This window comes from Euprymna scolopes, chromosome 29 (assembly GCF_053919585.1).
Source record: "Euprymna scolopes isolate OS-2025 chromosome 29, ASM5391958v1, whole genome shotgun sequence".
NCBI classification, from domain to species: domain Eukaryota; kingdom Metazoa; phylum Mollusca; class Cephalopoda; order Sepiida; family Sepiolidae; genus Euprymna; species Euprymna scolopes.
This window is the reverse complement of record NC_136510.1, coordinates 70739847-70760667: the sequence shown is the minus strand read 5'-3', so window position 1 is coordinate 70760667 and position 20821 is coordinate 70739847. Positions and strand designations below refer to the sequence as shown.

Genomic DNA, 20821 nt, shown 5'->3' with positions numbered 1-20821 from the left:
TCTTTTAAGAGAACTGAATTTTTCCCATGCTAAAAACTGACCTTGCATATAATTCTGCCCTTGTAGGGAGACAAGTAATTAGGGAGTTCCGGGCAACGCTGGGTAAATACAACTTATAAAAAATAAAGGAAACTTTTTAAATGTGATTGTTTTTTTGACTTGTTAAATGAATGTAGTGCTATAAAAATAAGAAATAAATGATGTGCCTTTTCACAAATCTTGATAATAATTGGCAAAGAAAGGAAACTGGGTAAAGAGGGGAAATTCAGTCTGAGGAATCAAAGAAAGAAACAACAAACTTTGTTCCTCGTTTTTGCCACATGGACGATGACGTCACTCGGCCCCGCCCCTCGTGAAGCCACCAGTTCTTGCCTCCATTTAATCATCTCCTCCCCCTCCTCCTACTTCCTCTACTGTGTTTCAGTTTGATCGTGGCGACCATTGACAGATCTGGAGTGAAAACTTTCATTCTTCTTATTTTTTTTTACTCGTTGTCGGTCATTATTTATAACGTAACAGTTTCACTTGTCATTTGAATTTTCATCGTGAATCCACGCTTGACTCATTAACGATTGTTTTTCATTCATTTCGAACTGCAGTTATCTGTTTTTGTTGTTTTTTTACTGCAAACGAAACAACCAAACGCTTCTTTTGTGCGTGTGTGTTAAAAAGTACTATTGCCAAAATAACAACAACAAAAAAGAAACGTTTCTCTGGAAATTACAGTTCGCATCTTTAAAAATGGTAAAAAAAAGAAACTATAATTAAAGAAACGCACCTTCACTGAGCACGTTCCTTAAACGTGTTCGTTCATTTCTGTTTGGAGGTAAGTACAAAACAAATTTAATTAATACAACTTTACTTTTATTGATGTCGGCGTGAGAGGGGGAGCAAAGGATGAAATTTAATCCAAACTTAGCCTTAACATTTGAACTTTACAATAAGTCTTGTCAACTGACTTATTTACTAAATTAGGTATCGTGCTGAAATAATGACGTTATTATTTAGAAACCCATTTTTAACATGGGTAGGAGGGGAAGACTTTTTGGTACTCATGCATAGGAGGGGAAGACTTTTTGGTACTCATTTCCGTGCTGAAATAATGTTATTTAAAAAGCCATTCTTAACATGGCGAGGGGGATGTTTTGTACCTATTTTGTACTTTAACCCTACAATTGAATAATAAAAAAAAAAACTTTAAACGTGGAAATACGATTTTTAAAAAATAGCGCGGATCAGTGATCACTCTCTGCATTAGCACCGACATGTAATTCTGTACTTTCACCTAACAATTTAATAAGATGCTGTAAAACTTGAATTTAACTTTAAATACTATGCAAAAAAAAAGTGGTACTTGTGCATGTGCTGAAATAACATCTAGAAAGCCATTCTTAACACGGGGAGGATGTTTACTGTTTGTAACTTATCCGTACTTTTCACCCGACGATTTAATAAACAAAAATATCGTAAAAATTGAATTTAGTTATTTCAAAAATAGCACGGTGACATAGATGCTCAAGCATAAAAAACAAAAAAAAAATTAGTCTTTTAGTTGACTGTTTCATAAGGGTACGCATCCGTGCTTAAATAATGTTATAATTTAAAAAGCCATTCTTAACATGGGAGGGTGTTTTGTACCTATTCTGTACTTTAACCTTACAATTGAATAATAAAAAAAAAAACTTTGGGCCGAGATCAAAGTGTGGTATCTGTTTGTCAGATGCTGCAGTTGCTGCTGCTGCTGAGTGCTGCACTTCAATTTCTTGTTCTGTCAGTGGAGAAGCCCTTCACGACTGAGACAATTTTTAATTTTTGTTCCTTTTCTCCACATTCAAAAAACGGCCCTGGTGTCTAACTCTGTCCCGTGGGGAGGCATTGTAAATTGGAAATACGATTTTAAAAATAGCGCGGATCAGTAAGTGCATTCATTAGCACCTTATTTCCATATGGTTTTGTATTTCGTTTCATGTTTACTGACTTCCATTCCATATTTAGGTAAACAGGGTCCACTTCAGCCGTGTCTTAACTTTGCATATTGAATTTTTGAACATCTCTTATCCTCGCTTTGAAGGCTAAAAAAAATGGTATATCATGCTATTTAATCTTCTCATTGTCATTAAGGCAATAAATGGTAAATTATGAATAATAATAATACTTGGTGAAAAGAAAAATACTAAGAACAACTATTTGAGAATTTAGTGAGGGCTGAGGGGATCAGTTTCCCCGTATAAATTTAACATAAAAATGACCCCTCCTTTATTTCCTATTTACAATGCCTCCCCACGGGACAGAGTTAGACACCAGGGTCGTTTTTTAACGTGGAGAAAAGGAACAAAAATAAAAATTGTCTCGGTCGTGAAGGATTTCTCCTCCACTGAAAGAGAACAAGAAATTGAAGTGCAGCATCTGAAGAAAAGATACTACACTTTGATCTTGTCTCGAAGGCCAAGTAACTTTTTGATCCGTGTGCCCGCCATCAATCACACTTTTTTGTCTCACGTGACTCAAATTTGAAAAAGAGCGTCTGCTCAGAAAATTTGAAAATGAAAACCAGTATCGCCTTTTCTTTTTTTTCTTTCTTTATATAACTTTTCATGCTTGAAAGATTTGCAGATTTTACGGTTTTTTTTTGGGGGGGGGGTTCTTTTTCGTGCTTCTGCAGTCTACGGATCGTACTGAAATAATGTTATTAATTCTTAATATAAGGGGCTTGTTAACTATTCTGTAATAATAATTTAAGGTACTTGTTAAAGATAGTCGACAGATCGATTTTTTTAAAAATATGTTGTTTAAAGCCAAAACATTACTTGTGACGAAAATGGTAATATATCCAAAAAGTACGAAAAATCATGGAGTAGAACAACTGCTATTGTATTTTTAGTAAAAACAAAAGTAAAAGTTTATCGTTATCGGCTAAAACAAAACGTGGGTTTGTGTTACTGTACATATAGATTCGAAAAAGTCCCCCCCCAAAAAAAAAAACAAAAAAAAATATATAACAAATTTTATCAAAGGCTAGGTAAGTTACTCTTCTACCTATTTGGAAAAGTTTTTAGTTGTTTTTACTCACTTTAAAAGGTAATCGGTTCGAAAATCATGCAGTGTTTATCGATATATTTGAAAAAGAAAAATAGCAGCATGCTCGTTTGGGAAAACGAGTTTAAACAAAAAAAATATACAAAATACTGTTAGAAACTCACTCAAAATGTTACCGTGACATAAATGGACATATATTATGTGGGTTTCTAACAGTATTTTGCATAATTTGTTTGTTTGAACTCATTTTCGTAACTTAAAATCTATTATGTAAAAGACAAAATGAGCACGCACATTTGTGTATGTCCGCGAAAGGTTCTTTTTCGTGTTGGTTCTCGACAGAGGTTACTATTTTGAAGAACTTTCCTTATACTCCCTAGATCATAATATCTCCGATTTGCGAACGGACGTCGTCTCTATTTTTTATTTGCTCGATTTTTAAAAAAATCTGGTTTCCAGTGTTTGTCTTTTTAGTATAAAGTGAAACTGATTGAAGCAAAGCTGTTCGCCTGGCCTAGCCGGGACGTCTTGAAGGCAATTAGCTTTGATCAATGTGGGGGAAACCTTCACATCAGACAATTGCTATTCATTAAGACACTGCAAGAGCTCCCTCTGTGGGGAATCATCCGCAATGGCGTAATTGTTGACATTGCTAAAATTTGAATGCTTTATACTTCTGCTTGCGCCATGTTATCATGGTAAACACTCAGCTTTTCTTTCAATTTCTTTTCAGCCTTCGCGGGTTCAAGCCTGCCTGCCTACTACCACTTTTTTTTTTCACACACTTCCAAACACCCGGGCAATGCCAGGCACCCCTGCTAGTAGTAAATAAAATAATAAAATAAAGTGCAACTGACGAAATAGTACCTTTTTAAAGGACACGCAAATTCATGGACACTTGTAAAATTATTCAAAATGAGCAGTCAGTACCCGCTAACTGGCGTTGCCCGGTAGAAGCATGCCACCCCCCCCTCTTCGAATAAATTACGGTTGTTGCTGCCGCTGCCGCGCTGCTGCCCAACCCTCAACTCCATGTTACGAATGGCTCTTGGAATAAACACCCCCAACTATCGGAATGGATACCCACGAACAAAAACAAGAACGGGCAGATAGGTTAGGTGGTGTTGGTGTACCTATTTACTATGCCTCCCCACGGGACAGAGTTAGACACCAGGGTCGTTTTTTAACGTGGAGAAAAGGTACAAAAATAAAAATTGTCTCAGTCGTGAAGGATTTCTCCTCCACCGAAAGAGAACAAGCAATTAAAGTGCAGCATCTGAAGAACAGATACTACACTTTGATCTTGACCAAAAGGGTGGTGTTGGTGTAGTAAGTATATTAAACAACCCCCAGCAAAAAAAAAAAAAAAAAAAAAAAAGTAGCAGCGAAAGGGGGGGGGTGTAGAATTAGACACAGTAGGCCGCCCAGGTGGATAGAGGTGTAAAAAATGAATAAATAAATAAAAATACAAAATATTAGGTAAGCAGACTCAAATCTGTAGCGCGAAAGACGAAAAGATGCCAAAAAACAGTAAACCGTTTAGCCATCGCATCCACAGGAATAAGAATAAGGTTATTCATCTCAAGGTGTATTGTGAATTTTGAGATGGCAACTGAAAATAAAATGATTTTTCTTCATAATTACAAATTTAAATCATTGTGAATTAAACTGTCCTTTATCTCGCTAAGTCAACCCCCTTCCAAAAATATATATAATGATTAATATATAAATTCAAGTTTTACAATATCTTTTTTGTTTATTAAATCGTTCAGTGAAAATACAGATTAGTTACAAAACACCAGCCAACCCGGTAGCATAAGTACCAAAAAGTGATTTTTAATTTCGTATTCAGCTAAAATCCATAACAAGCGGCACTTGAATGAAGGATTTATTTTATTGTCGCTACACTGTAATCACGTGATTAAAATTTTAGACAAAAAAATTGGGAGACAAAAGGGTCAGGAGAACCAAAATGGTTTTGTACAGTTTAATCAAGATATTAAAAAATGAAAACATTGAAAAAAAATTATATCGTACGTACTCATTATGGAATAAAGTTTTCATACAAAAAAATAATTTAATTTGATAAAATAGTTTTTTTCCTTGTTAAAAAAAAATCAAATTTTAATGAGATCGATCGGGTAGCATCCATCTTTATTTTTCGCTGATGAGGAGGGAGCGCAAGGGGAGATAACTCCAATCACCACCCTAAGTTTGTCAAAACTTGCCGAGTTTATTTTTGAAATATGGGCAGAAAAAATACATGGATAAATGTTTTTTGTTTTATTTTGTTTTTGCTCCCCCCCCCCCCAATTCTAAAGGGGTTGTCCTTTTTTTTTCTTTTTTTTTTTCATTTTGTCCTTTGTTAATCAATTTTTTGCTTAATGGCACCCCCTCCTCGTTTCTGTAAATAAGCAAATGGTGATGATATGATCGATCTCATTAAAATTTGATTTTCCTCTGTAAAAAAAAAAAAAAAAAAAAAAAAAAAAAAATGGATCAAATTAATTGAATTTTTTATTTTTTTATAAAGAATAACGGGTGCATACAATATAACTTTTTTCAATAATTTAATTTTTTAATGTCTTGATTAAACTGTAAGTACCCCCAAAAATTATTTGTACACGTGAAAAAAAAGTGATAATGAAAACTGTTTTCACGGTGACATTTAGAAACTGACAAGTTCAGCTTAATTTTGAAGTTAAACAAATTCATTGTAAAAATCCCTTGGAAGATAAATATTAGTTTTCTAGGTTTATTTAAATATAATTAGTGAAGTCAAGTCCTAAGATATTAAAAAACAAACAAAAAAAAACACCTAGTTTGTGACAAAGCGAGAATTTTTCTCAGTCTGTGGAAAGTTGGTGGGACGCTATCCTGTTGCTGGTTGGCTCAGGATTGCGTGCAGTTTTATAAAACGGTAGACGGGTATTGACTGCTGGGAGGGCCGCGTGACACAGGAGGTCATAAACATAAGAGAAGTCATCACAAGAGTGAAGGAGGACCCAGCAAAGGAAGAATGGTATGTCAGCAATAGAAAATAGGGAGTAATATGGTTCAACGCAAGTAGCCTGGCATTGGGTGTCATTGGATGTAGGTGTGACTGTGGAAGACGCAGCATGGCTAAGGAAGAAAAATGACTACTTCCATATAAATGTTGCTGAATTGGATGCCACTATGAAAGGGATCAATCTGGCCGTAAAGTGGGGACTGAAAATAATTGAGATCAACACTGATTCAGCAACAGTAGCATCATGGGTCAGGTCCGCAGTGATTGGTGATAGAATTAAGACGAAAGCTGCTGAAAAATTGATTAAGTGCTTGTGGATCTGATCTAATTCCTGACAAGGGAAGTTAACCCAGAAATTACCAAGGAAGGAGGTAGTGGAAAATTGCAGGGAATGTCAGTCGATTGACCTTGCACCGTTCAGACGTGAGGCAGGAGGATTGGAAACAATTAGCCATTGATGTTGCACATGTCGCCACAAACTGTATTTATCGATGATTAACTGTGGACCAGGGAGATTTACTATGTGGAGAGAGATTGAGTCAAAAACTGCATGGGAGAGTGGAAAAGTTGTTGAAGTATTTTTGGAGAGGGCCAGTGTGGGGTATATGCGAAAGGTGGGGGAGAAGGTACTGTTTAAGGCTAGGTTATGGTTAGAAACAAAACAAAAAAATAATATACGACGTACCGGGCATATCTGCATTTCTCTTTGGGAAAGAAGGAAAGGATGGCTAGCTCATTTATATACGCGAAGAGCATCTTGGGAAGGCAGGGCATGATGGGAGAAGCTATTTTTTTTCTTGTCTCTTCCTTTTCTTTTTTTTTTTTTTGATAGGAGGATATAAAAGCTGGGAAAAATTCCCTGGGAGGATCAAAAAGAAAAGAGTCGTGAACATCTTCTCTTGAAAAGTATTTCGTGTTGCTGACATTCAGATTGTGCAGTGTGACATTGATGGCAAGAGGCCAGGTGTGGTCGATTGGAAAAGAAGAGGCCAGAAACGTGCTGTTGTCGAGCGAGTGATCCACTCCGTCCCGAACTCCAGAACCGAATCCTGATTGTAACCTTAGAGCCAGTTGCAGAGTTGTTGATGGACAATAGCCCTGCTTTTCGGTCGGAAGTTTTCAAGGAGGTGTGTTATAAGTGGGGTGTTCGGCAATTTTTTAGGGCAGCATATAGACCAAGTGGCAATGAAACTATCAAAGCTGCTGCAGAGAGAAGTTACATTTCCCTCATGGAGGCAGTATTCTGGTACAACATGTCACCAAAGACCGGACAAAATAAAACAACAGTACCTCATAGGGCCATCTTTACTTATGAGTGGCGGCATCCTTACAACAAAACTGCAGGAGTTGAGGGTGAGTAAGCTACCATCGAAGTGGGTGCAGTGTGGGTGAAGCCTCCCAATGCGAAGCGTACTACTCGCTGGGGAAGGGGAGTAGTAACGGGAATGCAGTCAAAGAATGATGTAATTGTAGATGACGTTCCTGACATATCTCAAATCTGCGTTGTTTCCCTGCACATGGACAATAATGGTTGTAAGGAGGAAGAGGTCGAGATCTATCAAGAAGCGAGTGGTGTGCCCTAACTAGCCGTGGACTTGCGCTGTTTCCTTTCAATCGGATGGGAATGATTAATGAAGCTGAGAAGTCGTCCAAAGGTCTCAGCATGAGAGGAGGAGACCTGCTTGGATGAAGGTTTACGAGGTGTTTTATTGATCTCGGAGATGGGGGGGGCGGGGGCGTGTGGTGTATCTGCAAACAAAATGGAGGGCTTACCTGTGTTGCTCCATGTGAAATAAAAAAACAAAATGGCTGACTCATTTATGCACTTGAAGTGCATGATGGAAAAGGCAGTTTCTTTTTTTTTTTTTAAGTAAGGCATAAAAGGAGGTGAGCGTGTCATTAAGGTAGATGGGAGAAGAGAAAGGTGTGCCTTTGTGTTGCGTGAGCACTTTCAACCAACCTACTCTTCTGTAGAGCATGAAAACATTTGTTTGCGGACCTGAACAAGAATCCCCCCACCCCCACCCCGTATATATTAGTGCCCAATCAATAATAATCTACTGAAAAAATTGCAAAAAACCAAAAGCTGTTCTTAACATAGGGAGGTTGAGGGGGGGTTATTTTGAAAGCCGTTCTTAGGGAGAGGGGAGTGATTCTCGTTCAGGTCCACCCATTTACTTTATAATCGAGCACTTTGCTGGGGTTCTTTCCTATAAACATCAGACAGTTATATAGCAAAATGTTTGTAATATCAATTTTAAGTAATTTCAACGAAATCTGTATCTGTCATTTTGTTTTTGTTGCTTTCATTTTATGTTGTTTAGGATGCATCTTGTCAATTGCCATTGAAAAGAATCTCAATAGTTAATGAAAGTTGAGTTTTTATTCTTGATTCTTGTCACTGATTATTAAGGCTAAAGACTACCATTGATGAATGGAACAAACAAAATCTCCAACACGACACAGATTCAACCCATTCCTATATATGATGCGATGTAACTGTAATCTAATTTAATATAACTTTTGTATCATTTAAAAGAAGCTAATAATATTTTTTTTTAATTTTCAGCGTACAAAAATAATAAAAATGCAAGATTAAAATCGTGTTTATATTACCGACGCCTTAAAACAACATTCCTATATAGTGATCGTTTCGAAAACGTAAATATACCCGTGTTTAAAAAAATTTAACTAAAATCAATGGATGGTCAGATTTTAATAAAATTTTCGATACTTATTCATTTTTAAATTATATTTTCATTAAATATGGAGTGAAATACTTTTTAAGTGTTACTCCCCTCCCTATATTTCATGGTATGAAAATGAAACAAAATGAATTTAGGTTCATAAAAATTATATTTTATAAAGCTGAAGAGTTTAAATAATTAAAAATAAATTTCTTTTTTAAAGATTTAAATAGAATAAAATTCTAATATTCCACTATTTGAAATTTTAAACAGAGTTTTGAGTACAGGTTTCAATTTTTTAAAAATATTTTCAGATAATATAAAAATGGCTATTGGCAATTTTAAAACAGCAAATTCAACTACAACTTAAAATTATTTTAATTGTTATAAGATTTTTATTTCTGGGTGTGTGGGCGACTTGATTTTAATAAAATTAACACAATAAACTAGGCACTGCTAAAACGGAAGGAGAGAGTAAGTATTTTTTGATGAAGTGTCTTTTAAAATCTACCAAAAATCAAGTAATTAACCAATCAATACAAAATTTTCACCGATTAAGTGAAGAATGAACTTTATAATGGTATACTTTTTTCTTTTTCATAATCGATATTTATATATGTATATTTTTTGCCTACAAAATCCGAATTTTGAATGTGTTGAATTTTTCATCTTATGTGTTTTGAAGTGTGAATATGTTATTATATTATAATAATTATTCTTTTATATATATATATATATATATATATATTTTTTTTTTTTTTTTTTTTCATTATTTTTATGAAAAATACGACTGTTAAATCTTTGAAAAATAATTTTTTCAATAGTGCTAATACATCATTAAATAGGAAATGCTTTGAAGAATCGATACGAAAAAGAAAATAATCGATAAATAATTGTGCATTTTGCAAAAAATACGATTTTTTCTTTTTTTTTGCAATTTGTGTGATATTCCCTCAGCTATGATAGACCATAAGGTCTACAAACAGTTGTTCGTATTACAAACAGTTATATCCCCTTTTTCAAAATAACATCAAATTCTAATGAATGTCTTTTTCACAAATTATGCAATAAAAAAAATTGGAAAAAACAATTTTATATGGTTTATGGAACAAGTATATAGTTCACAGGTTACAAAAGGGAAAATGATTGTAATCATGAAATTAAAGATACATTCAATTTATGAAAATAAGAATTTATTGTTGATGTACAGGGACTGCCAAAATTCACCAGAATTCCCCCACCCTATATGTAACATGATGTAACTTTATTATAAATTAATATTATCAGTATAACTTTTGTACCATTTAAAAGAAGGGCAAAATAAACCAGTAATAATTAAAAAAAAAATTTTTTCATCATACAACAATAATGAAATTACAAGACAAATCGTGTCGTGTTTACATAATTGGCGCTTTAAAATAACGTTCCCATTTAGAAGACATTCCGAACGTGAAAACATACCCGTGTTTAATAAATCTAGCAAAAATTAACTAATGGTTAGATTTTCGTGAAATTTTCGATACTTATCCATTTTAAAATGAAATTATATATAAAATGCAGTTTCCATAAAATATGTGAGGGGAAATATTTTTAGTGCGTGTTCCCCTCACCCATATTTTTTTCAAAATTCGAACAAAATATATTTAGATCTGCCGAAATTTCTATGTTATGAAACATAAGAGTTCAAATAAGTAAAAAAATATTTATTTTTTAAAAGTTTAAATACACGTATTGAACAAAAAGTTACCTTGAAATTGCAATTAAAAAAATTGATATAAATTTAATTTTTTTTTTTTTATAGCGTTTTTTCTAATTAATATATACTATAATCAATTGAATTATCAAGAAAAAGTAACTTAAAAATTAACTGATTTTTAAAAGATTAAAACGATTAAAATTCCATTATTTCAAAATGTCTGCTACAACATAGATTTTTTTTAATTAATTGTGTGAAAAATTTTTTTTAAATATAAAGTTATAATATAAACATGACTCTTGCCACTGATTTTATGGCCAGATTAAAACCGATTCAAAATAATTATTGCGTTAAAATCCAGTTTTTGAACATGCACTGTGATATTCTTGTATGTCTTGTTTTATGAAATAAAATATGGAAGCCGGGACTGAACAAAAATGAATTGGTTGATTAAGAACATTCACTTTCGCAGTTGTGTTCGCCGTTCTAAAACTTCACAGCTTAACTCGATTATTCTGTTAGTGTTTACGAAAAAGTAACCAAATTATCTATTAAAAGTAAGTTGTTAAATTATTTTTAGAAATTTTTTTCTTGTTTTGCGTTTAATTTTTAAGTTTATTAAACTTTTCTTTTTCTCTCCAATTTTGGATACTTTAAAAACTCAACTTTCGTTAACGTTTGTTTTTAATTTTAGTAGTAATGAAGTGTTCGGAGGCACCAAACTGGTAAAAGGGAAAATTATTCCCAAGTAGTATTCGGGGGGAGGGGGGTAATGCTCTTTTGTATAAATAATTTAAATTGTTCCAAAGTATCGAAAACTTAAACAAATAACGTGTAGTGAACTAACAAACCTTTTTATTATCACTTCTGCTCTTCCGTAGATATCAAAAAAGTCACGTAACATTTTATTTTTGTGTTATGTTTTCTACCCCTACTGAAAAAAAAAAGCGGATTTTACTTATTTCTAACAATAATAGTAAATCTTTTTTACATTTCGATAATTTAATTTAATCTTTAAGTAAACTATTTGAATGTAAAATTCCTATTAAATTAAATTACAATAGTAAATAATAGTTTAAAAAAAATCGTTCGCCGTGGCTTGCATCAAGCACATCAATTGATGACGTCACCAGATCATGTGTACACTTTGGAAAAGTTCACATAAAAATGGTAGTGCCTATTGATGTAAAACAAAAATATCAGTAAATAGAAGTTTTATTTTATTTTTATATTTTTACAAGTATTTAATAAGAAAAATTTAACGTTTGATATAAATTAGGGTGAAAAAAAAGCGGAAATAACATGATATTGAAGGTATTTCACCATAAATTACATTTTGAATTATATTTTAATTAAGTTATTAAAAAATCGGTATTTGCCTGTTTGGTTACATTAAAAAATATTTTAAGAGTAAGAGTGCCCACAGATGGAGAAGTTTCGGGGTGGGGGGGAGTTATGCCATCTATCGTTGTCGATAAAGACTATAAACATCACTGGTTTTGGGGCTAAGATCAGAGTGTACTATCTGTTCTGATACTACACTTAACCTATCCTTTCCTTATTCAATGAAGGAGAAATCTTTCTAGACTGGAGCAATTTGTATTTTTGTTCTTATCCAAAGTGCCTCATTTTGGGGAGCCTGATTTTCCCCACATTAAAAATCGATCTTGTGTCTGACTCTGCCCTCCTGGGGAGGCAAGTAAATAGGAACATCACTGGTTTGTCAACTATCTGATGATGCTGTAACTTGCACTTGACTTAGTTTAAAGTGTGGGGAACTTGCATCTACCACACTCTCTTGTCCAGAAACAGTTGGTCTTGATGGCAAGATAGGGTAAAGCTACCAAGTGTGATACTAGATGCAAGAGTTGTCGCCAACACATGGTGCCTAGCATTCCCAAAATGGTCACCCATTTGGTACTGGCCAGTTTCCTCATTGTTTAACTGGAGGTTATGTAGGCATATGAAAAAAATTTAAGCCCTTATAAAGTTGATTTTTTTTTTTTTTTTTTTTTTTTTCACTTGTCAAAACAAATGTGAAAAATACATCGAAATTTACAGACTAAACTTCATTTAGTCCTGTAAAGGCTACCATAGTTTCTTCCAAACTATCATTTAAGTTTTGGATTTTTTCATTTCGCCACGTTAAATCTATAGTGAGATAAAGATGGAATTATTTGAAATTCAGTTACTTATGTTATAATACTTTTGTATATTCTTATAGTAAATCATCCTAAATCTTATTTAGACAAAAAAAAATTGATTCAAAAACCTTTTAAGAAAAAAATATTTAAACATATTATCTATCAAGACAAACATGGCAGTGAATTGTATTTTTTTGGAAAATTAAAAATTCTAAGAAAAATAGTAGAAAAACTTTTATATTATTCTGCTTTTCATATGATAAAATTGAGACTTTCATCTTTCTGGAAAGAAATAGTTGCTTAAGAATAATGGATTTTAATAGATTGTAATTCGTTTAAAAAAAAAAAAAACTTGGTTTTTCTTGCCTTGCCTACAAAAAATAATAGCAAAAAACATTTCTTCCCTTATTCATTTCACCGTCTTTGGGTATTTGTAAAAATTATACACAATTATACATTAGGCACAAAATGATGATACTGCGTAAAACGTTTGTAATTTTACAAGAATTTGTAGGTGCATAAAAATGTGATTACTTCAAAGGATGATTTATGGCACATAGTTGTTGAGATTCGATTTGAAGACTATGATTTTTTAATATGCAGTGAAGCGAAAAACAAGTAATGTCAACTGGTACATGAGCACAAGAAAAAATATCCGTGTAATGAATACATTGTGGCCATTTTTCCTTCTGCTTGCATACTGGTTGACATTACTTGTTTTTCAAACCAAATAAACATTTCTACATTAAGTAAAAATACTAAAAAAAAAAAAAACTACCCAGCTAGGTAGAAGAGTAACTTATATTGCTTTTGATACATTTATGTTATATATTTGATTTTTTTTTTTTTTTTTTTTTTTTTTTTTTTTTTTAATCAAATATCTGTGGCTTGTAAAACAAACCCATTTTTATATTTTTATTTACTAATAATAATATATAGCGATACAGTAGGAAAAATGCCTCCAAACCGATCATGTAACTCTGGTTAATGGTACAAGTTTTCCACTGCACTAAGATGGGACATAAAATCATTTATTGTGGGGAGAGGTGACCACCTTCCTTGAGAGTATGAAAGAATATCTGGCATTCCCCGGGAGGGGCGCTTCAGGCGATTGGCAATAACATCCCCGAGGAGATAACATCCTAAGATCAAACCCTGCCTATTTCTGATAGTCTGATGCGGCTGTAATCTGGTCTAGGTTACCAGAACAATGACAAGGTGAACTTGAGCAAGTGTGAGGTGCCACCATGCGTTATGGACCAAATAAGTGCAGCAAATCTGCACGTATTTATCATAAATTGTCATCTGTGCTTTTGTGTCGCTCAACCATATTGTTTTGAGAAATAAATAAAATAAATATTTATAAAAGAAAATGATTTGCCTCTTCCTCCTCATTTATTTTTCTTAAAAATATAGGAACCCATTAATGATTACCATAGACTAAGTTCTATAGTTAATTACTTTACTAAATAGATAAAGTAGGTCAAGAAAACCAGATTTATTTTAACAATTTCGTAGAAATAAAATAGATGAGACCGGATCGAATTTCAATTTCTGGATGAAAAAAAAAAAAAAAAAATGAAATGTCATTTGTTTTACTGTTTATTGTAATCATTGTTAGTATTTATTTGTCACTCCACGAGAGCAGTTAGTTCGGTTTTTAATGTGGGGAGTCCAGCTCCCCAAAAATAGGCACTCTGAATTGAGCTTAAAAATAAAAATTGTCTAAATATAGAAGGACTGAGGATAGAAAAGACGAAGTGCAGCAGCAGAACAGATGCTACATCATCCATAATTTATTTAAACTAGGAGAAATATTATCAGGAAGAATTAAAAAAAAAAAAAAAAAAAAAAAACTTTATATATTTTTCATTTGGCAAAATTAGTGTATTTTCGAGTTTTGTGGGTTAAAAAGAGCAGAATTTAAACAACACTCATGCTAAAGAGTATTGTGAAAAGTGTTTTTATCTTTATGAAATAACTAACGTGAAGAACCAAAGTTTGAGTAATCATGTAGTTTCCCCAATTCATAATTTTATTATAAATCCAACATGGACGTTCTTAAAACTAGTTGATCTAAAACATTGGAACGGAGTCTGCTTAAGACTAAGCAAAAAGAAGTATTTTAGTGAGTTATATTAAAATTATTTAAAATAATCAAAATATTTATAAAAAAATTTTCAAAACATAACTCTTTTCGGAATGTTAAAATCATTTTTTTTTTTTTTTTTGCTTCATCTTAACGATTCTCTATTCCAAGTTTTTAGATCAACTGGCTATTGACTAATTAACTAAAAGTTTTGTTTTTTTTCCTTTCTTATTTCATACTTATTACTAAGTCGATTTTTACACAAATATTTCAGCATGTCATAATCTTTAAAAAATAAATACAACTATTAAGCTATTGTATAATGCCTAAAAATACATGAGCTGGAAACTACATGATTACCTGATGTCGCTCTGAATTGAATGGTAAACTTTATTTTCTTTTGTGCTCAACCTTTTCATATTATTTGATTATATTCAACTTTGAGAATAGAGCTTAGCATTAATTGGGTAAGAGGCGATGTAAGTACAGTTATAATAAGTGTAATTGAAATAAATTTTCTTAAATCTACAGACATTACTGGGCTCCCAAAATCAACAGATTAGACCATTCCTGTAATCATCCGGTCCCTGTTGACTTTGTGGTAGGAGTTTGATTCATCAAGACTCTCATCGACACCACAAAATTTCTTAAACCACCATTCTGCTGTGTATTCAGTAGTGGTTCCTGGGTGACATGCTTTGTTGACATTGCGAGCTGTTTCCGCAGCTTTTGGGCCTAGCTTGAATTGAAATAAAAAATTGTGCAAATTTGCCTTTTTCCATTCAGTGTTCTGAAAAGACAGTTGTTTTAAAACGATTGTAATTTAATCGATTAGATAAAGCGAACAATGCTCTTCAAAATGATATATAAAGTAAAGGTATTATAACAAAAACTTATTTGAAAATAATATAATAATTATTTGAAATCAAAATTAAAAATTCTGCAAAAACTTTTTTTTCAATCTAATGACTCAAGAGTTGCCGAAAATACACCAAGAACTTCCATTACAAAAAAACTGGAAGAATAGGCCAATCAATTGTGTGCCAAATATTTTCTGGATTAATTCACTCAGAACTATATAAAGAAGGCTCTATAGACTAAAAAGATCAGCTCACTATAATCAGAAAAAGATTATAATGGCTGTTCGAAGTCAAGGCTTGATTGATGCTTTTAAAAAGATGAGTGGTCTCGGCAATGACAACAAGTGCAGGTTCTGCTACATAGAAGTGTGAACCACCTAACATCGAGCTGTAAGGGTTCTGCTGTGGGACAGTTACTATACAATGCGACACAATGGAGTGTGTAAATATCCCTATTTGAAAATCTGTAAAAGGTTGAATCTTGAATGTAGCAACAAGTCCTGGGAGCATATTTCCAACTGTTCTTTCTGATATGTTGTACACCATCCACTATGACTATGCAATTCTTATAGTTACATACTTAGAAAATGGAGCTATTAAACCTGACATAGTGATATGAGGCAAGGAGAAAGAAGCAACCTTAGTAGAAGTTAGTGTCCCTAATGATGCTGGGTTAAACAGTTGAAAGGGAAAAGATAATGAAATATCAAGGTCTTATGTATAACCTGAAAAGAAACTGAAATCTTAGATCTCTTCATTCCAGTAATTATAGATGCAACTCAACTCATGAAATTAAATTTCAAAATTTAATTGGCAAATATACCCGGTTAACTAAGTGCAAGAGAAGTTCAAACAATTGCACAAAATATTTAAGAAAATGTAATTATTAAAAGTTGTCCGAGCAACATCTTGGACGATTTATACAAAATGGAAAATACTCTAAATTCGAAAATGCTTAGAGTTACATGCTCAATTTTTTTTTTTTTTTTGGATTTCTTAGTTTTTATGATGTCCATCTGTGGTGCAAGTTACAGCAAAATCTGAAGCTATCGATTTCAAGCCCTGGACGATTTGACATGGAATTACCCAGAGATAAGATAAAAGCTAGAGGTGTTACATCAGTAAGTAGACTGATTACATGAATGCAGAGAGGAGTAAACTGATTATGCATTGTCAGCCTTGTGTGCAGAAAATTTTAATATTAATAAAACTCGAAATTAGATTTTTAAATCCTTTTTATTTTATGATCTTGCATTTTTTATTTAAATATTTTATTAATAATAAAAATCATTCTTGTGTAATTATAAAAGTTACTTTGATGCAAGAAAGATGTACAATTACAAAATTCTCTCATGATTTTATTGATATACATGCAATAAGTCTGTTAGTGTTAATTTATGTATTTTTAAAATTGTTTTTTATTGGTAACAAATAATTTTTACAGAAAAATTACCCTTGTTTACACAGATTTTACCACTCAGAAGAAAATTTAGTTTTGGTTCAGTTAAAAAAATGTTGAAATTATTTTTAATAGTCAATGATCCCCTTTCCAAACAGCTGTGTTTCTCATGAATAAACTAAATAAAACTTGATAAACAAAATGTTTAAAATGAAGTTATAAAAAGAAATAATGAAGTCTTAAATACTCTCTATTTGCATGTCCCCCTCCCCATTAGAGTAATACTAGGCAAATGGTTCGTTTTTACATGAGAGGAATACAATTTTCTCAAAAGGGGTCACCATAGACTGAAGGAGGGGCAGACCAAAATTGTCTCAGTTAAGAAAGATTTCTCTTACTCAGACTAGGGTTAGAGCTGATACAATGTTTTGATCCTTACTCAAAAAGCCAATTTATTTTTTAAATAACGGAAAACAGTTATTTTTGGTTAACTCCAATTTCAGTCATCCAAATTATTTGAAGTGAAATGAGTTTTTGCATTACTTCAAAACAAATTACTTTTTACTTAAATTATTTTTTAACAAAACAATATAAAAAAAAAAAACTGACAACATTAAACAAGTGGCTAATTTAAGTTTGTTTTTCTAATTAAAGGGCAGGGTTATGAATTTTAGTTATCATTCGTCCTTTCTCATCTTTGTAAAGATGATGATGATGAATGTATAGAATGTACATGAAGCAAGAGTTGTGAGGCTGCCTCCTGAGTAATATTTTGACGATGGGAAATTTGTTTTCTGGTTCAGCTGTTTTTAGTTGGTGATATGTGGAAATTTTAAATTCTCTCATAGTATTCATTACCATTCATCTGTTAATCTATTCATTTTGTTAACCCTAATCTTCAGATGTTTGTTTAAAAAAAAAAAAAAACCTTGTGAAATCACTTGATGCGTCTTGAAAAGCTTTATGTCGAATGCTGGCACTCATATTGAATTCTGAATAAAAGTTCAGACTATACATGGTCATGGTTGCAGCATTCACTCTGGGTCAGTTGAGCTGGCTCTTTCCAACCAGTTCACCACGTCCTGGATACTGGCTGACTAGGCATGGCGATCCCAGGCTGCTTCTGTTATGAGTGAAAGCCATTTGCAGTTCTAGCAACTGACCCCATAAAAGTGAGGGCCCAGAATCTGTTCAGCATCCTGCTTTACCGTCCTGAGTCAGGTTTTGAGTTGGCCACCGCAACGTTTCTTCTAGCCTGGTGATAGTGTTGGGTTGATGATTTCACGGATGAAGTTATCTGGCCAGACCAATGAAGGCATCTGGCAAGTAGACTTTTTGAAATAATGGATCTTACAAATTGTACTGTTTTAGATAATCTGTTGCCAAGCAAACACAGGATGTGGTGGCAGTTATTGTTGAATACCTCCAATTTGTGTAGGTCACTTGCCTGGAGAGACCAAATTTTGCAGCCATAAAGGAGGAATATTTAAATCCTGACTTTAGTCTTCAGCCTGGTTTCTTTTTGAAACCAGAGCTGTGATCGAAGTTGTCAGAAGACAGTGTGAATATTGCAGATGAAATTAAGGATATCTTCCTCTTCTTGTTGCGGTGATGCTGGAGCCAAGATATTTGAACTGATTGACCTCTTCATGCTATACACTTGTATTCATTTCTTGCAAGAATTATTTTTCAGCAATAAATTGCAAACACTTAATAATATGGAGTTACTTTCCAATTACCCTGTATATGGAAAGGGAACTGAAAATTTCATACTTATTTCAAGACTCAAGATGATTGATTTGGAGAAAAACATAAGCCAATATTTGAAAATATGTGGTGCATCTATGTCATGCAAATGTTTTATGAAACACATTAGATTTCAAAATATGTGGTGTTTTTATGAAATGAAATTTTTTATTATTAATATCAATCTTACGTACAAAATGTTAGGAATGTGGTGTGAAATAACTGGATTGGATTTTGTTCTGTTTGGTTAGTATTATTTTACAGGTTAAAGGAGATAAATTATAGAAGCTGTTTGTGTCGGTTTGTGTGCGGATTCAAGACTTTTGCAAGATTAAAAATGAAGTTTAATTGGTTACGTTTAAGAAGTGATAATATAATGCATGAGAAAATAGTGCATTTAGAGAATTGTTACGTTTTATATATCTTATGTTCAGCAGCCTTTTCTTAAGTTTGCACCTGGTTTCATCAACATATCTGGTTGCAATTCTTTCATGGAACAATTTATATTTCAAACATTAGATGGTGGTGTTCTACGAAAATGTCTTGTTTTTAGTGTTTTATGGATTGTGATGTTTGAATTCCTAGTTTATTTAGTGTTATAAATTATTGTATTATTGATGTGGGTAGGTAAAAGATGTTTGCTAATAAGAAAAATCTTTAATGCATATGATTTGTGTTCATTGCTTCTGTAAAATATTTGTAGTTTTTTTTTTTCTCCCATTGTATTGTATTTTATGCATTTGAATTTTTCAGTATGTTAACTTAGTTGCAACCCACTGGACCGTACACACAGGCAAGAAGAGATATGCACAAACTCTAAGTCCATTGGCAACCCTTTTAAATTCTGCAAACTATAACCAGACACTCACTGGTCACTGGAATTTACTTCTCTAATGCCTTGAGTGCACAAAACATGCAACGACCCGTAGTTCATGTGGCAATACCTTTTAATGTGCTAACTGGTCCGTGACTTTACTAGATGGGTCTCTCAGCTGGCCGTTGTTGTCAGACAATATGGTTGAATGCGCCAGTTGGTTGATATGCCACTGTTCTCCACTACAGCCTGAACATTGGGTATCAGAACAGGTCTGTAAATGTCACTTTCAAATCAACAGGCAGTTAATAAGAAAATATCATTTTCTTATCAAAAATATAATTATTTCAATTTGCATTAAATAATTCCATGTATAGTTCATACAAAAAAAAAAAAAGATTAGATAATTTGGGTCTTCTCTGTAAGCATAACAAATTTTCTGGATGCAGGATTTTAATAGAATCAAATTTTTTCAAATAGCTTTCTTCCACTTAATAATTTTGGGGGTTAGCTCTCAAGAATTCTTTTAATTAGTCTACAAGGCAGAGACCTGTATCCTTAGGATGCTCTAGATTTACAATAGTCCCTTAATGACATTGTGCTTTCTTTGGGATGAGAAAAAAATTTTTTTTTCATATTTCATGCAATTTTAACACCAATACATTTGTCGTTCAGCATGTTATAATCTTACAAAATCAAAAAAATATACAGTTTTTTAGTGACTGCATTTCGCCTTTCTGATAAAACTATATGGGCTGGAAAACATTACGTCTACTGGAATTAACATTTTTAATGCTCACGAAAATTTGAATTTTTATTTATTTCAATTTAAGCAAAAAAGATCACGTTTACTTTTTTTGCCTACAACTCATAAAATGTTGTTGAAAACTTGAAACAAAGTTTTTGAAAAAGTGTGTCTTAAGCCTTAAGTTGTTTATGTTGTTTACTATGAATATAAATGGCAAACTTACAAAAAAAAAACAACTAAAAAAAAAAGCAATGGTTGAATTGTTGATTGTTATTGCTGATTGAATGAAAATGTTTATGTCTGCAAAAATGTCAACAGCATTTTTTAAAATTGTTCGGAGTGATTTTTTTTTTTTTTTAAGGTAGCATCTTTGATTTTAAATTTAAAAAAAAAAATCAAAGACAAAAGAATGCATTTAATTGGTTTTAATTTCAATCATTTAAAAATTCTAATTAAAATTAACAATGGAAGTTTTAGGAATTTTGTTGGAGTTTTTATTGGTTCATTCAGTTTCTTTCTCGAAGGTTAAGGAAAAAGGTTTTCTAATTTGAGAGTTTTGTATAGCTTAATTTTTAATAATTTAAAAATATAG

General features: G+C 32.5%; 1 protein-coding gene across 2 annotated transcripts in view; it reads left to right on the top strand.

Moving 5' to 3' along the window:
* Positions 1 to 412: 412 nt before the first annotated feature.
* LOC145252703 (uncharacterized) overlaps positions 413 to 20821 on the top strand; it is a 118853-nt gene continuing 98444 nt past the window's right edge. The window contains exon 1 of one of the 2 annotated variants that reach the window (XM_080112530.1): positions 413 to 826. The gene's annotated coding sequence lies outside the window, so the exon portion shown is untranslated. The remainder of the gene's footprint in view (positions 827 to 20821) is intronic. The other variant, XM_080112532.1, reaches the window with a different exon arrangement.